We start from the raw sequence: 22,431 nt of genomic DNA, 5'->3' as shown, positions 1-22,431 counted from the left end.
TATTGTATTGTCATTCTTGTTGTCAATTACCAATGATCAGATGGAGAAGCCAAATTCAGCAGAGTTCATACTAACTACTCATCCTCAGCTGCAGAGTTAACTCACTTCAGTGCCTGCGATGTTTAAGTTTCAAACACACCTGCACACGGACGATCAGAAACCTGAATGGATAACCAGATTTGTCTGTGATTCATGTAAACATCAAATCCTAAATAAGATCAAAATCGTATGATAAAAAGTAATCTATCCAAATAACAAACATTATTTCCTCATCAACGTTTCTCAAAATGGGCTGCTAGTCGACAGAAATCTGCATAAAAAACTACTCAACACATCAACTGATATTTAAAGTATCACAAATACAATTACATCTCAAATCAAATTAATCTAAAGTACAGATGAAATGATCAAACTGCTAGAGATGGTTTATTTATTGGACACTCAAAATTGGAGAGCAACAGTGGTTAAGGGTGGGTAGAGGTTCTGAGATGCCATTGACATGTTACAGTGGTTCCTGCTGGTTGGATTCAAATTTAGGACATTGCACCTCCAAATGTTGCCTGATGCATTTCAGGTGGCAAGATGTGTTCAGAATTGAAACAATTAAATAAGTCTGAAACTGTAGCAGCTTTAAGATGATCTTTGGGACAGATGGAAGTTAAAGGCCATATTGACCATATTGGCTTGATAGCAGCCTTTCTGGATGGATGGATGGCAGACACTGGCAAGCTTATGTCATTTGGTAGCTGTGACCAGTCATGATGGACTTATGTTGACATACAGGACCTTCTCTTTCTTCCTTTCTCAACCTCACATAGACATGTTTCCCTTGCTCATCTTGTCTAAAAAGTCAGATGAGTAACTGTTGAAGTCTGTGAACAGAGTGAATCTTCAAGCCCAAGAATGACATTCAGTAATACAAAACTCTTGTCACATATTTGGTTTTGTACTGTGTCACATCTTTGCTATCACTTTTTCAAACATTCCCTTCAGGACTTCAGTCTGTTGATACAGAGCTGCGAAACTCTCCTACTGCATGCAGGGGAGATGTGTCCTGGATACTTGGCTCCATGGTGAGAAAACCCAGTCCAGCTCTTAAACAGGCCATTTGTATGTATGCCATAATGCTGACTCTCAAACAGCACATGAAAGTTGTCATGCCTCGTTGATTTTACAGTCCTGCATTTATGCGTTTATAAATCCCAGGATATTCCTAGTAATCAATAACCTTCCAAGGACCCATTGTGTCTGATTAAACTGAATGACATTATGGGCACCACAGTACAAGAGTGCCTCAGAGGGTTATCGATCCATAAACTGCATATCACTAAAAGCTGTGAAGTGGTTTTTTAGTTTACACACTCACTGGTAACATTACTCAGTCCCTCCAGGTAACTTTTGCGATTGCAATAATTAATGCAATTTCAAGAAATTGCAACATTTGCGAGAGCTTGCAATTTTTCTTAATCATAGCAACTTTTCTGTATGAAATCGCCAAATCAACATACCGCTTGTGATGTGGCCCAATTGCCCAAATTTTATTTAATAAGTTTATTTAATAAAGGCTTATAAATGGAACTCAAGTACAGTACTTTCTTATATAACTTCTAGTCCATGGTTCTCATGTTCAGAAAATAACTACAAAAATTAGCACTGAAATATAGTTGTTTATGTGATATGAAATGTGCTTTTTATCAAAAGAAGTGATTACATATGACTTTTTATTGGTAGTAGTTTTTTAAAAATCAAATTATTTTCCTTTGCTTGTAATTTTTCCCAATTCCCATAATTTTACCTCAATAAGATCACATAAAACATTACGAATTGCATGGCAATTTTTGAGAAAAGCCACTGCAAAATCAAGTATTTGTGGCTGCAATAATCACAAGAAAACTGGATGGGACTGATTACTGTGATGTAAGGACTACCAATGAATGACTTCAGCGCCCTGAAGTCACATTGTAATTGGCTGACAGGGTTCAGCTCTTTTCAGTATGCCTGTCAGCTGTCAGTTCTGAAGTCTGGACAAAAGTCAAGTTTTCCAGTGTTTGTTGTCAGACTGTGACTACTCAGTCAGAGGCCTGTTCACCGGATTTCAACTCGCCATCATGCCGGGGTATAAGCTAAGTAGGCGATGTGCTGCTATGCTGTTACTGTTCAGATTCAAAGTGTGAATTCCTGGCATAATGGCTGTCAGTTTGCCATATGCTGTTGAATCTCTGTGCATTCATTTGAAGTGTATGTGTACTGATTTGTGTTGTATTAATCAAAAATTACATGTACATATAGCAGTTGAGCTAATTGTCCTGCAATGTTTGTCTTGTTTCTAATGTCCAGGTGATAAATGCGAATACTCTGCATGGACTGAATGGACCATTTTCACAGCAGACATTTTGACTTGTCAAAGCAGGAGAAGCACAGGTGTAAATAATAACACTAACGATGGCTAATTGTCCCGGTAAGCCATGTGAGTGAGTGAGCACAGCCCTGGAACTGGCTCATCTAAATGTAATTCAGTCTTCATTAATGTTATTATTTACACCTGTGCTTTTCCTGCTATGACAAGTCAAAATGTCTGTCGTGATAAGAGTCTGCTGGTTAGGGCATGTTTTCCTCTGATGGTTTAGAGTTGTTTTGCAGCTTTTCTATTAGCTCATGTGTGTTATTTAGAGTACTAGAAAATACTTTACTCAACTTGGTTTATGGTCGTGTATATCATAATAGAATATATGGCTGAACTCCTGCTTATTGCTAATTTGGTTAACTTTAAAAGAGAAGAAGAGGCCTCGTGCATAAGAGTAACATGTTTCTCTACAGTCTGGGTACATGTTAGTTGTGGAATATTTCCCTTATATCAAGATACTATTAGTATCTTGCAGAATGTATTTGTTAGCGACCATGTAGAGATTTGGTTACTAGCTAATTCCCATCAGCAGGTAGACATACATACAAGGTAGGACATATTTTAAAATTCAGTTTCCATTATATTTTGGTGCTAGCAATCAATCCACTATGTTCACCAGCTAGTTGCAAGTTGCCAGCTTGTCTGGCTGCTGTTTGGTGCTTGGCAGGTTGTGTTCAGTATGTTTATAGAGCTTTTTGCTGAAAACAGCTGCCTGCTGCTGCTGAAAACAATGCTGGTGAGAGTGAACCAAACAGTAACGTTGAGGGCATATTAAAGATGGTATAAAGCTCTGTAGAGCTGAGGGAAACTGAAGACAATTCTCCGTGGGTTCACTACTAGCAAGCCCTTTCACATTATGCATAGTTATTTGACCCATTGTTAGTTATAAAATATCAAATAGAGCAGCTTTAACTATGCATAAAACATGTTTAGGGATATTCCAGTGCTATACACAACACATATGGACATGCTTGTGTGAAATGAGTATTTGTATTAGGCAGACTTGACTGCTCCATTTTTGTTTGGAGTAACTACAGTATGTAAATTTCTATTTATTAAATAGATCACTTGATTAGGCAAAACATCCGATAAACCATTTTGATCAGCAGTGGACTACAGTTTACTAAAGCAATGGCCAAATTAACCTGTTAAGGGGTTCTGGGGCGAAAATGAGTTGTTTAGTTCCTATGGAATGAAGGTAAGCAGTTTCCTCCAAGTTCCCATTAAGTACAGTGCACACAGGCTCATAATAAAGTTGCCACAGAGACCAAACAGTACTCCTCTGCTCGATACTACCTGGCCTCAGGTTTTCTGTTAGTGTGTGGTGAGACTAATTGTTTTTGGGCCCCGAGGCAGTTGCCTGGTTGGTAATCCAGCCTTGATTACAGCCTTTGCATGATGTACTGAACTCGTACTGTTTGCTAATGTTTTGAAATGATGCATGAAACACATCATTGTGCTAAAGTATAAACCTCATCCATTAAACAAAGATCATGTAGCATAGAGAATGATCCACTGTCCATAATGTGCTGAAAGTCAGCATGGTGTGTGATGTGTTAAATGCTTTTATTGTGTTGTTTTTCTATGATCATTTTAACTTATGTTAAGTGTCTTTGAGTACCCTGCAAAATGTTCTGTGCATAACATGTATTACAATTATTATTATTATGATCAGTAAACATACAGGTACACTTCAGTACATCATGCTAAAGTGTCAGCTGGCTCCATGAAGTTGTGACATTTATTTGTTGGTTTCTGTATTTTTCATAGAGATAATCATTCCAGCCAAGCAATCTGATGGTCAAATATGCCCTCCAGCAGTATCGGTGTATCTCTTTCAGTGTGCTTGATTGGTTGCCATGCCAACCTTTGCAGGAATGAGTGGCCATTAGCCTGCTTTGTCATGGTTTTATTCTTTATATTTACTCTGTTTTCGAACACTTTTCAGACGGCACACGAGCGTTGTTAACTGCTATGGATATAAAAGCCATAATCTTCAGGATATTCATTACTTGGATTATAGGGACTGAGCTGCCAACCTTATCAAGCCACATCACTATCATATCCATAATCACAGATCACTCAGACATGTGGATGTAGCAGGTTTTTTTCTCCCTGCCAGATCACTTTGTTATTCAAAGTGCCTGGAAAAGAGATAACAGGTACAGAAAGAAAAGCCCACTATTCTGGGACATCTGGCATCAGCCAGACTCCATGGGTTTCGTCAGACTGTGAAACAGCTCATCAGCACAGAGAACGAAGAGCAGATTGTTCACACACTCGCTTTTTTGTTTTCTCCCAACTGTGTGGGCGGAAGATAGATAGGTGTGAGATTGTTTTATGGTGCTTTATTCGGGCTTTGCGTCAGAATCAGAGCCAACTTGTTTCTGCCTTTCTGTAGATTTCTGATAAAGTTTGAATACTAGTGAAAGTTCCACTATTCTAAGTCTCATCATTCTGCAGTAGAGGATAATGTGGAACATAAAATGAATAATCCCATATTTCAGATCTGCATTCTAACTATTCAGCATTATTAAACCATTATACTTTATATAATTAGCCATTAGCAAGCTGCGTATGTAGTGTGGTACAGGGAAATAAAAATCCAGGAACACTTAACCATCTGCTCAGTAGCACATAAACTTAATGTTTTATATTCTAAATGACCCAAATAGTAAGAAAGAATGGAAAAAGGCAAGCTGTCTTTTTGAGAAAGTAGTTTAACTTGTCATGTTGCCCATTCTACTGTTTTTATATGTGTGTGGTTGCAGATTGGAGTTTCAGTTATGCAAACATATCTTAGAGGCAAGGTCATGACTGGTCATCTCTGTGATTCATGGTGGTTTATGTTGGACTCACATGGATGTGTATCACATATAATCTCATTGCTTACAGTTTTTCTGGCCAGATAATGTCAGACTGAGAAAAAAGGGAGATGCAGGGGAGGAGGAAGGTAATCTTAATGAGAGACACCCGGTGCCTTTGCTGCTTGCTGGTGGTGATTTATTGCATTGGCGATTAATTTAATAGTTGGCAACTAATCAACTAATCGTTGCAGCTCTAGTATATCTGTCAGCTAAGTTATCTTAATTGTGTAAAAGCATATTAGTATATTAATGTTGCTGCTCTTCCACTTGCCCATGCTTGCCTTTACTCAAATTGTATTTTAGTGAGTCATGACATCTCTCATGACTCACTATCATATATAAAATAAATCATTGACATTTTTTGATTTGAACCAAAATGTCTTTTCATTAATTCGACCTCCAAAAAAGTGTGAATTTGTGCTCCGCAAATTAAACAAGGTTATTTCTGCTTCATCAGAAGTCCTGGGCAGTGTTTATATAACTCAAACTAGAATTTATGGAGTTTGTGTGTGTGTGTGTGTAAGAGACAGAAACAGTGTTTGTGGACTGTCTGTAGATTTGGCGCTCCTACATCCTCTTGCCCTTTGACCCTGTCTGTGCTTTTTGGCTTTAGTCCTAGACCACCTTCCTCTCTTTCTTTCTACACACACACACACACACACACACACACACACACACACACACACACACACACACACACACACAGCAGCACCTGTTGCCAAACCACCCGGCAGAGGCAATGCTGGTCAGCTGGCTCAGCTCAGCCTCTCTGTGTGATTAGAGCAGGAAGTTGGTGATAAGAGCAGAAAAGTCACCTTGGTCTCTGCTGCTTCTGAAAACTCCATAAAACCTTGACTGAGAGTTCTCACACACACACACACACACACACACACACACAGGTGTCGATTGTAAAACTTATCATAATACATTTTATGACTAACCTCTCTGTGAGTTACATACACACAACCAAGAGCTGAAAAATCCTTCCACACTGAATGATTACATTTACTGAGATCACCTCAGCACTTTGAATCGAATGGTTGAGATCTCACAATTTGTTGTCACCTGAATTGACCCTTTGCTAAGCCCCACCCCCTTACGTTTAGCTTGACACACGAAGTTTACATCGATAAAAGTTTGCAGATTTACCACTCGAAATTCTGACATTTTTGAAACAATTGGTCCTTGATTTCAATGGTAGATGTCAAGTTTTATCAGTTTTGCCGGCTGAAATGACAACTGTCACTAGCAAATTATATGTGACATAGCAGGCCAGGTAATGGGTTAATTAGCTATCTCCATTAGTTGGTTGATAACATGGTCTCCAGCAGACTCATTTTAAAAGAGAACCCTGCAAAGGGGTCATAAATATGCTCTTAATGGCTCACATGATAACATGCTAAAGGACTGAGGCTATAAAGCTGTTTGTCTAAGGAAAATATCAGCATCCTGACTGCTGATGATCCACACAGATAATTATAGTACAGTGAGATTATAAAACAGTATTATAAGAAAATGTCTTTGTGTAGTTTTTGTTTTAGGCTTTTAATAGAAAAACATACTTAGACAAGCAACATAGAAGTTAGATTCATACTTCATTATTCATTTTTTCAAACTATGTATTTTACTTTTACAAAAAAAAAAAAAAAGTTATGAGGATGAAGACTAACAGATGAGTTTGGCAAACGTAACACTATATCGGGTAACACTGGCTGGGACTGCTCAAGCATGAACTTCCTCAAATTTAATAAAGAGCAGGACAGAAGCTGAACTCTGATGTTGCATATACACACATCCATGGCTCCCACGCAGCGGATGTGTCAGTCCTGAACAAGGTTTTTTGTAACCTGTAATCCCACAAAATCACATAGTAAGCTAATGATATGCTCCTTTGCCTTTGAAGTAACGCTAGATCTGTTCCTTGCACTTTTTGCCTTTGACTTTGGCTCTTGTGTTTTTGGTTTTGGAAAAGTGATCAAAAAAAAAAAAAAGACAGTCTTTCAAAAAATCTTTAAATGCACAAATCATGCACACTGCTTCAGCATGTCGAGTAATCCAAAGACTGACATTACGGTTGCTAAGCTATGACTAGACATCACACATCTGGAAAACAAATTCAAAAAGCAATCGAAATGGCAGAATACACTATAATAGTAGACAGAAATCAGATTTTAAAAGAAGTTTGCCAAAATAAAAATATTTGCTTAATTCTCCGAACGGGTTCAAGGGGATGAGCTGAAAAATCCAAGGTTAGAGCCACTGAAATAAATCCATAAATGTGTGTTCAGCTTGAGGATAACTTACATAAAAGAATCCATTAACCACCATATAACTGCATATAAAACATCTCAATACATTTGCTGAGTGGGTGTGGATTTGCATGCAGTCCTCAGGCTGTTTGTGAGACTTTAAGTAAGCACAGCAGGTACATGAAACACCGTAGACGTTGCCTTTCTGCTTATTTTCCTGAGAAGTGTTCTCATTGTCAGCAGTTAGGAAAACATGAGGTCAGCAACCAAATGTGTATGTATGTGTACCGATGTGTCCTCTCATTCAACCAGAAGGGAAATTTAGCTGTTTTTTTGTTACAAACACACACACACACACATACACACAGAGTAAATCCTCTCCCCTATCAGTATGAATATGCAGGTGGTGTAAGCTGTAGACTGAATACAAATATGCGCAGACAGATGCACTCAGACAGCGAAACACACACACACACATGCAGCCTCCCCCCTCACCCACACACACACACAGGTGATACGGTGTCTGCCAGTGATAACAGCAGTCGAACTCAACCTCCTCCTTGCTCCCTCAAGGTCACCGATAGGCCGACAGCAGCAGGGACAGCTGTCTCTCAGCCAATCGCCAGCCTCCTTTTGTTTGTGTGAAAAGCTCAGTTCCTCTTTTGCATGAGATAACGCTGTTGTTACACTGGGATTATCTTCTCCCAGGAGCCAAACAGCAGTTAAAAACAATGCAAATGGAGATGGCACACCACTCTGCAGGCAAATTGATCTGGAAAATAGAGAGTTGGCCAGGACTGGTTTTGGCAACTGAATGATATGCCTTTTTTGTTCATTTTTTTCCCCTTTTCAACAGCTGTAGATTTTATTTTCCTGGAAAGGGCCAGTTGTTGTTGGTGAGAGCAAAACATCATTTCTCTGACATCTCCAAACTAAATTAAGGGATTTTCTCTCTTTTTTTTGTTGTGCATTTCATCTTTTTGAGTTTGCTCTGGCTACGACTCTTTTCAAGGCTGCCTTCAACGAGATGGCTCACATTCAAACCCCTTCTGTCAAAAAACATCTCTGCTGAAGAGCCCATGAGCTAAACACTCGAGGCTGTTAGTTCTGTGCTGGGCAAGAGATCGGACAAATATCTGATTCAGCCAATACAGCATAACATAAAAAAAAGACTGCAGGAACAACAAAAGGTCCCATCTTCACAAAAACCTTTCTCAGACAAAGAATCTTATCCTAGCACAGGGCCATTGTCACTGTTTCCTAATATTACTGTCGTATCTGTCTCCACGTGGGTTCAAGAGTAATGGTGAAGTCTGAGGAGAGGACTGTTTACTTCAGTGTGAAAAATTGCCTGATTGGAGGCAGGAACTGTGCTCGAGATGTGATCGTTCAGCCACAGACTGTTTCTGTTTGTCTGTATGGCTGCCACAGAATACCAAGAAGGAAAATAGTTGCAACAGTCTAGTGAACGTTATTAATTTTCACCAGAATCTGTGGGTGCATAAACATGGGCTTTTTAGGACAATCAAGACAAATGCTTATAAAGACAATTAAATATGGCAGTACATTTTTCAATGCCTATTTTTTAACAAGGTGATTGGTTAGTTTAGTGGTACTTTTTGATTTGTTTATTGTTGAATTTATACTTTGCATTAACATATCTGAATATGAGAGCTTATATGAAGAAAGAAAAACTCATTAATGCAAGATGTAAATGCACTCAACACATTGTGATCAGATGAGCCAGACCGCATCTGGAGGTGGTCAGGCTCACAGTATGAATGTGAGCTCAAGTGTAAATGTAATCTGTACAGCGTGACCACGTTCTGAAGAAAAACATCCACCCAGCAGGTTGAAAGGTCACCTAACACCTCCTCTTCCTGCTAGCAAGTAGCAGCAGCAGTTACAGTAGAAAGTCTTCCCTCGTGGAAAAAAATGAATGACACCCATCCACAGCATTGCTTCCCCTGACCTGGGAAGTCCCCTAACCCCGCCTAGCTAATTTGCATATCAAGATCCAATCACTATGTGGATAGAAGATAACAAGCACTTATTAATCTCAGGTGTAACTGCAAAGGCGCGTGGATCGGATATAATTATTCAGATACTGTATCCAGATACAGATCACATGTTAATTCCAGGTGTAAATGGCGCCGTATATGACGCATATATGGAAAGAATCCCTTGTTTAAGTACTCCCTTTAGGATCTCACAATCTGCACTTCAATTTATGACAATTTTGGGGCTGTTGTGTGCAGTTATACCATCTTTAAAAAATTCTACACAGAAAAACATGACATCCTAAAAACATCCTAATTACCATAATATGCAACATTTTTCATTTGTAAAACTTTAAGAATACAATTCTGCTACTTTTTTTGCCCTAAATTCATTCTAAAAAGTAAGCTTAGTGTTTCCTACATGCAGTGTAGCTCTGCTCATTAACATGTTTGCAGTGATACATAGCCTGTGGGTAAGTGGTCCTTGAGAAGACAACTTCTAGGGAAGCAAAGTTCTTTATATTGCAGTCTGGAAGTTTGTGACTTGATGTTGCCACTAGATCAATGGTTCTGTACTAGATCATTTTCATGAAATGAACTGAGGTGATTGGTAAAATTGGCAAGCATTCTTCCAGTTTTCATGGAAAAATTGTAACATTGATAACACATTGAAAGAATTCTGTATCATGTTTTTCAGAGCAGACAGTAGATTTTGTCATGTATGTATCATCTTGGTGACAGATTGGTAGCTTCTGTAATGTTTTTATAGTGTCTCCAACTTTTGCTGGAGAAACAAATGTTTTCTGTTGTGTATTCCATTTTCAGTCTAGAGAGCTCACAGCTGTTAAGGCAGAAGGTTTGGACTGTCCTTTGGGCGTAGCTTTAATGTCACAATATTTGACTAGTTTTCATCCAGTTTACCATCTACAGTATCTGTGCATGGTGGAAGCTAATGAGATGCACATCAACAGACATGTTTTAAAAGGAAGAAGGTTGCTTAGCCAGAGTGGTGTCTACAGGTAACAGAACAGATAGGAATGTGTGCCAGGCCAACTAAACCTTAACCACAGCAGTGTAAGATCAGAAAACATTACTATTGAAAGAGCAATATCATCCTGTCCATAGTGGCGTCATATCAAAAAACTCTTAAATGTGTTATTTTGGAGGGCACGGACCAACAGCATGTCTTGTCTTGTTTGGAGGACTATTGAAAATGTTGGGTAGTAGGATCAGTCAATCAATGGCCTAGTGGGGCATTGATTGTGGGTGGGGTGGCAGGGTTCAGCCAACTAGCGCCTTTTTTTTAGTTTGCCTGCAAACACTTGAATGTGCTGGCAGTTATGTTTAGTCATAGTTTGGAAAATGGATGAGAGAAATGCATCTGGATATACTATAAATAGTTTGCCATTCATAAACCATCCATGCATGTGTGCGTTCAGAAACATGTAAGTAGAATTGTGTAACGTATCTTTCTGTGCCATGAGTTTATATTTATATTATATTTATATGTTCAGTTGAGATCAAATATATCAACGTAAAGTCTGCTAACATCCCAGCATCCCTGCATTCTTGCCGATGCACCGCAGTGGTCACCTACTCCCAACCAGCTACAGTTACAGTCCAAGCTATCAATCCTCAACTACATAGAGAAAATGACAGTTTTATTTATTCATGTTCCTACTGTCTGCTCTGCTGACCTGGTTCAGTTTATGAAACTGAGCTGAGGCTACTGAGAAGATAATGTTTATGTGACAACCGAGAATCAAAATAGTCAAGCTGCGTGTGTGTGTGTGCGTGCGTGCCTGCGTGTTCGATAATAGTCAGACATGAAGAGATCATGTGGTGATGTGTCCTTTAGGCTGTGCCGACTCAGTGACAACAGTAGCTGACCTGACATTTGCCAAATCTGTATGAATACATAACCTTTGTCCTTGAAAGGCAAAAACAGACCTGACATTTTTCCACTCAGTCCTCTCCAATTACAGCTAATCTTTATTGCCTTTCCTGGCAGGAGGCTCCTCTCCGTTTTGCGTATCCCCAGGATAAACGCAGACATTGTTCAGTCTTCTGGAATGTGAATGAGCCACGACACACAGTGAGTCAGCACCCGGGCCGATGTAACAGTAGTAAAGCTGCGGCTTTTCACTGCATACAGGTAGGCCTGTAATATGGGTGTGTTCGGTTTTTTGTGTGTGTGCATTGAAAGTGAGACGCTTCATTTTGACATTGCTGCGTGCCTTTTTCAAGGCTTAACAATGTGGAGACAGAAAACAGCCCCAGGACAGATTTTTCTTTTCTTGTCCTTGGCTACCTTTGTTTTTCATGGCCTCTCTCATGATGGCAATAATCACAGACATTTTCATATGAATAAATGCCAGTTGAAACAGCACAAAAGTCACTTTGTGCCTGTTTAAATCTTACAGTCTAAGGTTCTATTTAACAAAAAAAAAACAGAGTTGATATGGATATTCATGATCTTTTAACCTTTACATTTGTTTTAAGGGCCTGAACTATGAAGGCCCATCACATCAACATTTAAAGCGGTGTGATCTGTGGATTCGTTCATGGGGGCGAACTAAATCCTTTTGTGTCAAGTCCAATTTTGAACTTTAAAACATTAATTTGCAACGTTGACCTGTAGAGACAGAGTGCAATTAAGTCCCACCCATCCCGAAGGGTTAAACAAATCATCGCTCTCCGCTGACTATGCATTGAGTGAAGGTGCCTCCTTGTCACTTCTGTCTGCTAGCAAACAACAGAAAAACGCCTAAAAGCTGCTTTGTGGTGGGATGCACAACCAACAGGGTAATGAACCCAGAACTCAGTTTTTATAAGCTGCCAAACCAAAAAACCGAGCTGTTAAGAAAACTAAAGTGGATAACGTTACATAGCTGCATACCATGCAGTACCTGACCTGCACGGACAACCTGCAGCTCAAAAACCTCCATAAACCTGAGACATATACCCGGACACGCTGCTAGTCACAGAGAATACGCAGGTTGAAAGTAAAAACAGAACAGCTGTTTAAGTGAAAGGTATGCAGTGTTAATAATAGACGTTTAAAATCACAGTTCACTAACAAAGACCACGCCATTTGAATGGTATAAAAAGCAGTTTTATTTGGATTGTTGAGAGGGTTCTGGATTGGCTGAGGATAGTGTATGGTGGGCTGGATGGGGGTCGAGGAGAGGGATGAAGGGGGTCGATGGCATGGGGATGACCAGGGACCAAATGGAATCACAAAGAGGCTGGAGTGTTTAGGAAACCGGGGGTCGAGACTCAGGGTGGGGGACATGTCTCGATGAGCTTTCTACTTCGTCATCCCCCTGTGGTTCCTAGAATAGGACAAAAAGAATTACTTATATTACTTACTCATCTCCCAAATTTAACTTCATTGGACTAAGTGATGAGGGATGAGGGTTGAGGTTCGAAGGGTGAGGGATGAAGAGATGAGGGTTGAGGGGTGAGGGATGAAGGAATGAGGGTCGAGGGGTGCGATGAAGGGATGAGGATCGAGGGGTGAGGGGTGAAAGGATAAGGGTCGAGGGATGAAGGTCGAGCGGTGAAGGGATGAGGGTTGAGGAGTGAGGGATGAAGGGATGCAGTGGTAAGATGTGCGGCTCATAGATGCAGGGATGAAACAAAAACAGAAGATGTTAATCGCTTGGAAAAGAGCCGCGTGGGAGTGGGCCATTGCGTGGATGTGTGTGGAGTGTCTGGATCCCAGCTGATCAGAAGCGTGGCGTCTGGATGAGAAGGGTTCCATGTGGATGTGGTGGTGAAGGAGATATCTCGTTGGTACTGCTGGATCTAGTCGTGGGCGGTATGTTGCCGAGGAATGTGGATCACGGAGCACGGGCGGGAGGTAAGTGTTTGCGATGCAAGCGTGTCATAGGTCATGTGAGAACTGAGACGAACGAGAGAGAGGAAGGGGTTAGGGTTAGACACGGATGCACGGATGATTGAATTAGTGAGGCGCAGGTGATTGAATTTAGTGAGAGAGAGGAGTGTGGTCTTGTTTCTGAACCTTTGTTATAATAATAACTCCATAATAGCTAACCTGCATTCAGCTGAAATGCTAATTTCCCCGCCTAAGTTTACAAACTGTAGTCGTCATATCAGCTGTGGAAAGTGTCCTGCCAGCCTGTTATATAGCAGAGTTTGCTATACGGCTGTTCTATCTCTACTGTAAATGTGATGTCAGTCCTTGTATTCATGTATTATATCTTAGCATATAGAATGTAATGGGCTTCAGTGTATGCTATAAACTACTTTTTTTCTCTCTGGTAGACATATGGTGCTAAAATAATCCTTTGACATGCTGAAATCTAATGTTTTTAGCTAGCCACTGCACTTTGGTAGCGTTGCAGCCCTTGGTTGTATATTGTGTTTTCCCCTCCAGTGGTGTGTGGTGTGTTGCACTATTAAGTTTATTTAACCTTCCTCTGGTGGAGAGTAAACTGCTCCATAAAAGAGGAAGGGTTTTAGGCAGTTATGAGACAGAAATCAAAATACAAAATTGTGTCTTTAATAAACTGTGTGAACTTATTGTCCCATTAGTGACTGAGAGTTTGAGAGTTGTTTCCCTCTCTTCAGTAACTTTTTATTGAATTAAATGTGCAATTATGAAAACAAAATGGCAGGGGGACACTACAAAGAAAATAGAAATCAGTTCAGAGAGCTGTTGTGACTAGCATATTCTTGATTTTAAAATATCTTAATCGTGCATCAGGCAGAACATTTTTCTGTCTGGTCTGTCTGTTTGAGTCTTTGAATATAACTTTAGAACAGCAGTAAGTGATGTTAAATGGCCTTCTTGGCATTTCAGTGATTGCCAGTTATTTTTCAAAAAAAGGCTTTGTAACTTTGTGACTCATGTAACCACACTATATGAGGGGCACACACTGGTTTCCGGCTTGCTAGCGTGTTTAGCTGTTTGTTTGCCGGCCACAGTAGTTAACCACTGTGAGTAGTTCCTGTGTCACCAAACCTCTTGAAATGCCTATTTCATGAAGACATATGGATGAACTCATAGATGCCTGGGAGAAATCATCAGTGCACAGGAAGTTATGCATCTTATGCAAATAAGAGCTGATTAGAAACACAGTGTTTAATAATAGACACTCAATGGGAAAAGGAACTCAGTATTGTAATATCAAATGGAGATTGGCCAAATATGTGGAAGAATCACCAAACCACTAGTTTGCAAAGATGGAGGGAAGTTTCCTGGAAGAATTTAATCAGATTCTTTATTACATCTAAGGTAAAGAGCAAACACTTGAATAAAATATTCTGTGTTGGAGTGAATGTGGATCTGTAAATGTTGATCATGTATTGGTTGGTCATGTATTCAGGAAATGCTCCAAAATAATCAAATTCTGGGAAACAGTAGGTACAGCAATAGAAAGAATATTAAGGTACAATATTCCTATGGACATCTCTCTGCTTTACTTTTGTAATTTTTCAAATGTTCCTACAGCAAAAAGATGAATATCTGGTTTAAATATTAATAATGGCTTGTAAAAAGGCTATTACATGGAAATGGGGTAAAGCTGACCCTCCAACTCTGGGTCAGTGGACACAGATATTTGAGGAAATCTATTTGATGGGAAAAGTGACACACATTGTGAGACTGCAAGAAACCCAAATGGAGAAAAAGTGGGAGGAATGGACATTATCCCAAAGAATGGAAGCAACACTGTAGACTACATGGAAATTGACAAAGATGATGATCTGTTATTTTCAATTTGATTCTATGTTTGTTATTATTTTGCATATAAAAACAATAAAAAATTAAGTAAAAAAACAAACAAACAAGAAACACAGTGTTCAAGCCTGGACCCAGAAAGAAAGGTATACTGTGGTAATTTATCACCCAGGCATACTAGAATATTCTTATGAGTAAACAATGACAAAAACCTCACTCCTAAGTTAATGATGTTCATACATCGGTCTACCTCCATATTGAAAATATCCTTTTACCAAAACTTACAATTTCATTTAGAAACAACACAAGAGAAATTGCAAAGGGTGCTGGGATATTATGCCAAATTCTCTGCTGTACTCTCTCCAGGTAGAAAACTAATGAAGACTACAGAAACTCTTATTGTGCATTAACAGAAAATCCAACGAAGATGATGTCACCATATACCCACACTGTTTGACGGACAGATGATTTCTGGAAAGTCCAGAGTGGCTCAGTAGTGGGGATCAGTAACATCTCATTACGACACAAATTAAATTAAGAGTCATGCGGTCTGAAGTTAAAATTCGCTCAAGGAAGAAGCGGATTATTTAGGGGAGGAGCTTAATTATATCACTCAACATTGGCACCATCTCAAAGCATTTCAAAGTGAACAAGTCATGTGTTTGACTTTCACTCAGTCATCTGATAATTTGGAAACAATGAGTGTTTCACTGGCAGAGACTCACAGAAGGTCAGGGAAGTAGACTCAGCTCTTTATTGTTTACCGCTACATCTAATGTGTGGGATGTAATGTTGATGGTGGTTGTGTTTTCTCAGCCTAGCTATTAGGTCATAAACCAAAGTACTGGGCAAAATGAGAGTTTGATCTGATAATGGCGCTATATAAAAAGTCAGGAGATCAAAGTCATTATAATTCATCCTCTGGGAACCATGAACGTGTATTTTTCACAGCAATCCATCCAACAGTTGTCAAGATGTTTCCATAAAGAACTGAAAGGTCAACCTCATGCTGACGTAGAGCCCAGTGTTTGTTGAGGCAGCAAAATTATTTGTATTTGAATAAAAGTGGAAATAGCCGTCACAATGCTGTTTTTGTCTTAGTTATTATTCTAATTTTAGGATATTAAGGTGTTAAAATAAATAATTAAAAATAATTTGCAAACTATTTTGCAGGGAGGGCTCCCACACAGGGTCTCAAACCCCGGCCTCCTAGACCACAGACAACTGTACTGACCACTCAACCGAAGCTCAGCTCTGTCAGACCCAAAACTCACTATTTTTGCTTTTCCAAATACCGTATTTGGATTCGGCTCCACCCCTAGATGAGACGCTGTGCCGCTGACCAAAGATTGACTGATACTACTTTGAGCTGCATGTATTGGAATAAATTATAATATCATTTGTGTATATTTCTCACTTTCCTGCTGTGGTCTGCGGTCAAACACCAACACAGAGAGCAGAGGAGAGGCTGCAGCACCACTAGATCCACTCAGCTGCTCGCAGTGGAGAAAGTGCGCGTGGTTTGCGTTCATCGTGGTCATTATGTACAATGTGAAATTTCAGCAGAGGTGTTCATCATTTAGCAGCGCTGCTGCATATAGGGGAAACACTGCTGGAGAGATAAATATAATCCAGAAAGAGTCAATCAGGTCGCTTGTAAAAATGTGATCTGTATATAGTTGCATTATCCAGATAATGACATCCAATCATATCCTTTGCATTTATATCTGTTAGTTTGTTTTATCTGCAGTCTGTCCATACTGTGATCAGATCTTGTCTAAGTCGGACCAATGACACCAGATGTCAAAAGTAACTTGACATTCTCCAACTTGTGGGAAGATACCTTCTCACAAGTATGCGCTAGCTGTTCAAACTTTATACACACCTGGCTGAGTGTGACTGACAGTTCAGTCAGTGAGGTAGATCCGGTCACATTGCACTGCCTGCATTTACACTTTACTCCCTCGAGCCATAATCTAAAAGCTGCACATGAATTGCCAGTCACAAAACGGCGAGGATAATCAGATTCAGAACAGGGGCTGCAGGTTTGGTTAAACATGTGATGGCTCTTTTATTCTTTGCGGAAAACTGGTGTTCCAAATAAGTTGGCCAGTTAAATGTGTTTATAGTGCTGAGTGGCACAGATGGCACTGTTGTTGTTTTTGTCTACAACATGCACATTTTTTGGCCTCATATGAAATTTGGAAAGCAAAATGTTGCCACACCAGTGATTTTAAGGAAGGAGGACAGATCTCTAACTAGATTCCACTTGGCTTCCTTTTTTATTCAATACTGATATTGTTACATTCAGACTATTCTATTATACTGCTAACTCTTTCTTTTCAGCATAATCTCTACTTCCTTTTATTTCTCTCTTTCTTTCTTGCTTTCTTAGGATGAGCAAATACCTCCAGCAGGCTGAGGTGGGAGATGACCATCAGTGCTCCTCTTAGGCATTTCTCATTCTGGCAGGACAGGCTTTGGGGCAAAGCACACTGCTTGGGGCAGTTGATGTGTGTTTCGAGGCATTTTATATCTTTGACATTAACTACCCCAAGCAGTGTGCTCCTGCATGGAAGTTTATCCAGAAAGCGGTCTATGAAATGGTAGGAAGTGAATCCACACCTGTGAAATTTCTACATAAAGCAATACTTGCAAGTAGAGACTAGAGGACTTGATCCTTTTTCTTCTGCTGCCCATTGGCTCAGACTAGTTCTATGTATCTCTGGTTATTGGCATTTACTAATGGCAGCTTAAAAGTCAAGAACAGGTTGTTTTTTTGCCCCAGCCTGCTTGTGGGGTTACTCATTTCAATCAGTGGCCTTTGTTGATTAGCTGCTTGTAATGTGCTTCAGTGCACTTTATATGTCTGACATCAGCTACCAGCAGTGTGCTCCTGCATGGGAAGTAACACGTTATTTTTATAGAATAGAATAGTTACATTACCTGACAGTGATGGTTACGGGTATGTTATCATGTAGCAATCATGCTGTTGCTGTTGTTGATTCAAATGTTAGTGTTTATCAATTGAAATACTGAAATATTTTTCTAAAATTCCAACATTGTTTAAAAGTGTGTTGTTTATTGCATATATGTATGACTTACATTACCAAATCTCGGATGTATTTTGTAACAAGCCAGTATATCAAAGTAATTTAACTGTAATTGTAATCTTCTAATTGTAAGGATAACTTATTAATGAGGTAGAATGAACCCGACATTGCAGTTAATATGAACTAACATTTGGATAGAATATTCAACACATATTATTCACATAATACTCTCGCTGGGTTAAATGAGCAACCCATTTAACTGTGTTAGATTAACCCAGCATGAGGTTGGTCCATTAGTTACCCAGCGGTGTAGTTGAAAACTACCCAGATTGGGTTGTTTTCAGCCCTGCATGTTTAAGGGTGTAAACATTACAGACTGAAAGATGAATGAAAATCCATGTGAAATCCACTGTTTGATTGGAACATGTGAACGGAGCTCAAGGTCTTTAAGTTTGCATCCTGAACCAAACAATTGTTTGGTTCTGATTTTCTTTCATTTTTTCCCCTGGGATCTAAGTTCTTTTTCTCTTTTACTTTTTTTTTCCCTTCCTGGCCTTCATCATCTTTTCGTTTCATCCTGTTTCACCTCCTCCTCACTCTAATTCTCTCCTAATCTCTAGTCTTTCCTTCCCTCTTGCTATTTCCCTCTCTGTCCTTTAACCTTCACTCTCGCTCTCACTCCCCTCCTTTGCTTTTCTTTCCACCTCAAGATAACGTGTTTTCATTTTTCATCTCTTCATTTCTTGTCTCTCCTTTTGTCTCCTCGCCTTTCATCACCTCCTTATCTTCTCCCACAATTGCATCCTTTTGTTTTCTCACCTGTAATCTCTTTGATTTCTCTCCTTTCCTCTGTTTTCCTTTCTCCTCCTATCTTCCACTTTTACCTTTTTTTTCATTCCTCACTTCCTTTCATTTCCTCTTTTTATTTCTCATTTCCTTTCCTTAATTCTACTTCTCTCCTCCCCCTCCTCATCTCTCTTCTTGTTTCATTTCCTCACCTTCTTTCCTTCTCTCCCCGTCCTCCATTTTCCTCTTTATTCCACCCCTCTCTACTTTCACCCCTTATTCCTCTATTTATCTCCCTCCCTGCACTCTTATCCCTTCTGTCAACCATGTAATTTTTCTCCCCTTACCCTCTTTCTCTCCTCTCTGATTTTCTCATTTCCTCCCCTCTCCTGGTCTCTCCTCTCCTTTCATTTCCTCTCCTTTCTTCTCTTTTCCTCCTCTCTCCTTGTCTTCTGTCAGCTCTCTTCTCATTTCATTTCACCTTCTCTTTTCCTCCCCTCCCCCCACTCACTTTCACTCCCCCCCCCCCCCCCCTTCTGCCGTGGATCCTGCCGCGCAGTGTTGTGGCAAAGGACAATGATCTCATTCACGTCGCCTTGGGAAAATGTTTGTGACACTCCGGAGTGCTGATGGGCACTCGTGCGATGCCACCAGGCGGCCGGGACTCGGGTGGGGGGAGGTTGGCTGAGAGTGGGAAGATGAGTGGGAAGAGCACAGTGTGAGCGACTAGTGGAAGAAATGGACGAAGTAAAAAGGGACAGAGAGGCTTCTTTCAATGTCACCCTGTAATCCAACACACTTCATCACTTCCTCTTTCTGTCATCCCGTGCCCCCGCCCCTCTGGTATTTCCCTCGCTCTCCTCATCTCTCCCTTTTGCTCGCTTACCCCGTACCTCTTAATATCCTGTCGTTCGGTCTCGCAGACAGGTACAGGCATTTTTTTTTTTATCTCAGGAACGTTACTGTCACATTTATGAATGTTCTGAAGACTGCACAGTGGGAGTGAAAATCAGACTGTGTAAATTTAAATGTTGTGGTTGTCACTATGAGGACTGCTGCCACTGTAGATTGAGTTGTAGCTGAAAAGAAAGAGAAATCAGCTTAGCAAACGCTGAATAATTAGATTTTGCCTCTTTTTCTATGTAGCTCTCCACCAAGCTAACTGGTTAGTTGTAGCAATAAATTGTACCTCAGAGTCATTAAGTCTTTAATTGGACTTAATGGTCGGATGGCAAGCTGAAGCTGTCTGTCCAGCGTGAAGAGAAGCAAGGATGACAGTGAAAATTAAAGCCACCTGTGCAGAACATCGGCAGTGATTATAAAACGGGGAAAAATACAGAGGCAGTGAACGCAACTTAAAGCTGCACTAATAAATATTCTTATGAGAACAATGGATAAAATGACTTTGTGGCTTTGTCACCTTCCACATTGCACAGAGACTCTGCAGCAGGCACCAAACAGCAGACAGACACAGATAGCAGCTAGCCGGTGAACATAGTGGAGCATTTAGCAGCTAAAGAGTCAGATATTTCCCTCAGGAGTTGAAGACCAAAATAGAGATAAAAGCATCAGATAGCCAAAAACACGACTCTAAATGAATGTTAATGTTGCTCCGTGTTCCATTAGATGTGTAAATAAGAAACTGTTTTCTTTTAAAGGTTATTCTTTGGTATTTTTGCTTTTAGTGGAGTTGAGTGGCAGACAGGAAACAAGCGGAGAGAGAGATGGGTCCCTGGCTGGAATCGAACAAGAGACATCGCAGTTATGTGGTAGGTGCAGTAACCATTCAGCCAATGGGGTGCTCCAGAAACAGTTTTCTAATGAATGTGCCATATTGACTTTTTAAGGTGATAATATGTCATTTTTACAGCGTGTTCAGGTGTGAAATTCAAACTGCCGTGTGGGAAACAATTACATTTTCAATCTGGCTGGGCGTTGTCCTCCAGTGGGACATAATTGTAAAATGCAATGTCTCCCTCTATTATATGCAATAGATATCTATACTATATCTATTGCATGCTCGATTGACTTATCAGTAAACTAGGCAATCACTGTTCTGTTAACGCAAAATGGAGGAAACTAGTGAGCTGTGCTGAACAGATTATAATGACACCAACCCACGATGAGATGTGTTGTAGATTCAAGACCAAAGGTGGGAAAATGGATAAAGGCAACACTGATGCCTGTTTTTTTACAAATTGCAAACAAAGTCATTTCAAGTGAGTCAACACAGGCACTGTGAATGAATGGAGCCAAGTCAGTTCACTAGCTTGGTTTACATCCAAATGTAGCACAAAAATGTAAATTAATGCGTGCATTTGTTTTCTTTAGTTGCAATGTTTTGACTTCTCTTGGTTGACATAGACTGACTAACCAAACTACTGCCTTGAATGCCAAAGCAAAATATGAAAATGTCTACTTATGTACAACTGATATCTGTCCTTATGTGGACAATATGACATGATGTTTAGGGTCTTAGTAGGGAAACAGTGACATTTGTTAAAATGTTTCAGCTAACATGAAAAACCTATGAAAGCTCAGATCAGCTCCTCAGACCCTACAATGTTCAACAATGACACAGGGACTGAAAATCTAAATAGTGAGAAAATGAAGCCCTTTCACTGCTCACCACTCATCACTTTTTTTTGGCTTTAATGAAAATGTCATGAGGACAGATGGAGGGAAAATATGAAGGAGAAATTAGAAAAAAAACTAACTTACACTTGCCATGTAACATCTGTTGTAACAAATACTCAATTTGTGTATCATCTGTTAAATATTGTGGGAGCAATGAACTGTGGGACAGCAGTATCTCCCTACCTTAACATAAAGGATGTTCTTGTGTGTTTCAGGATAAAACAGTGATGAAAGGAAGAGGCTCCTTTCCTGAGCAGATTTCAAACATCACTTATCACAGCTGACATTTCAAGACAATCCCTTTTCCTTCCTAATCAACATTTTTGAATGCATGCTGGGAGTAATCCATGATAAAACACCAATTTATCCACCCTCGACCAGGCTGAAGCAGTCATTTGTATATTCATGCGTCCAAAATCTTTCAACAAAAGCACTTAAGTTCCTCAGCAAAACACAGAACTCCAGCTTACAATTTACATCCTTAAATCACAAACCCTCTGGCCTCATGCTGATAGATCTTCTTTTTTTCCATATCCTGTAACCTTTTGCAACAGTGATGACTCTAAATGGTAAGGGCATTTTCTCACAAAATATGAAACATTTGGGAGTATGAGACACACTGAGATGTAGTCTGCGGCGCAGTCAGCGCACACATCCTGTATGCATAATTCATCGTCTCCTCTGAAGTCTTTTCTGCATGTATATCAATGCAAAATGTCTGACTACAC

The sequence above is a fragment of the Thunnus thynnus genome, chromosome 23, assembly GCF_963924715.1.
Source record: "Thunnus thynnus chromosome 23, fThuThy2.1, whole genome shotgun sequence".
In the NCBI taxonomy this organism is placed as follows: Eukaryota; Metazoa; Chordata; class Actinopteri; order Scombriformes; family Scombridae; genus Thunnus; species Thunnus thynnus.
The sequence above is the reverse complement of the archived record's forward strand: the minus strand, read 5'-3'. Positions refer to the sequence as shown.